A 1,752-nucleotide genomic window follows, 5' to 3' on the forward strand; every position below is an offset into this window, starting at 1 on the left:
AAGACAAGTGGCAACCTGCCTTTGGAAAAGACATTAATATCAGAGTAATAAGCTACCTATCTCATAGAGACAGTAACTGAACAAAGACTCTATTATCATATAAATCTCAAAGAAAGTTCTATTAAATACATCTCATATGTTTTTAACTAAAACAGCAAAACAAAAACATCAGCAACAACAAAATATTAAATAGAATCCATAAAGTGGTATGTGAAGAAGGAAAAAGGGAAGTCTGGAAATCTACATACTGAGAGCTCTCTATTAAAATCAAGGAGGCCCAAATCTGTTTCTTTTAAACAATATTCATGGATATAACTGCGTTTTTCTAAGTTTCTCATTGATAATACTCATAAGTCTGGTTCCATAATAATCTATAATGTAACTACTTCTATCTGAAGGTCCGACAATCTGAATTGAAATAAGAATGAAATCAATTAGGCTCCCAATTCCACAAAATCCTACAGTGCAAAACTTCAACAAACTCAAGGCAGGGTATCCAAGGTAAAATCTATCTGCTCCCAACCATCCAACAAAAAAGAGACAATGCAACCGCCACCTTGTATGAACAGCCATTTACATTTTGGCAAGATATGGGCTTGAGAAAACCAATTTTGTTTCCAGTAAAATGTGTTTCATTGCCACCAAAATCCTTACAAGTCATGTTAGGTGCTGGAAAACATGGAACATGAGCTGTGTAGTTTGTACAGTTCACTGGTTCTTGTGTAGCATCATTTATTTTTGGATCCTTACAAATATATTGTCCCACTTTGAGGTTCTCACACGTAAGCGTCTCCTCGCTGCTGCTGTGGCAGCTCCCCAAGGTCCCGTGGTTACTGATGCAAACCACAGAACACCCAGGAGCCCAGCTGCAGCAGTCTCAGAAGCAACCGGCCCAGAGGGCCAAGCAGCCGCCATGCCGGGCACCGGCGTGTCCCCTAGAACTCACCTCCAGATATTCTGATTCGATTGGTCTGCTATGGAGACTGGGCACTGGGATTCCTAGAAGTTCCATAGGGAATTCTAACTTACAGCCAAGGTCGAAAACCATTCCTAAAGCTGAATGCCTCTTTACCATTCGTGTTCATACAAACCATTTGAAGATTTTGTTAAAATACAGATTTTGATTCAGTGAGGTTGGGGTGGAGCCTGATACTCTGCATTTCCAACAAGCTTCTAGGTGATGCTGATACTCCTGATCTACAGACGACACTTGAATAGCAGGGATCTGGATTATTCTCACTCCCACAAAAAAATGTCTACGTTGTTGCCAGCATCTGGGATTCATGGTGATGACTAAATGGAATGTTTATGGTCATAGTCAAACATTCTTTTCAAATTATACCCCAACTGCATCTGAGCGCCCATAGTTATGGGCATGATTAAAGGACAGGAAGTGGGGGAGAGTACCTTAACAATAAAGATTTGTAGATTTGCACTTATATTCATGTTCCCCTCATCAGAAATGGTTTGCTTTCATAATGAGTTATTTCTTTTTTGAATTCAGTTAGAAACACAGATTCTTTCCCCACACGTATGCAGGACACTATGACACATTTATCATGATTTTATTTGACTCGCAAGTCAAATAAAATTTTAACAATACTGTTAAAATTTTCAGTATTGTTCAAAATTTAACAATACTGTTAATGTTTTCAGTATTATGTGACCGTTTTATTGTACTACAAAGCAGAAAATTAACCTGATAGTGTATCGGTATGGATTTTTGGGACAATCCCATCTGAGAGGCAGGTT

The 1,752-nt window shown here is 38.6% G+C and overlaps 1 pseudogene across 1 annotated transcript; it reads right to left on the bottom strand.

Annotated features, from left to right (window-relative positions):
• Window positions 1-303: 303 nt before the first annotated feature.
• Window positions 304-915, bottom strand: LOC309964393 (TM2 domain-containing protein 1-like; annotated as a pseudogene). The gene has a single exon. The product of its transcript is annotated as a TM2 domain-containing protein 1-like (transcript).
• Between the last annotated feature and the right edge of the window lie 837 nt (window positions 916-1,752).

The sequence above is a fragment of the Leucopleurus acutus genome, assembly GCF_964270905.1.
Source record: "Leucopleurus acutus genome assembly, chromosome: 7".
In the NCBI taxonomy this organism is placed as follows: Eukaryota; Metazoa; Chordata; class Mammalia; order Artiodactyla; family Delphinidae; genus Leucopleurus; species Leucopleurus acutus.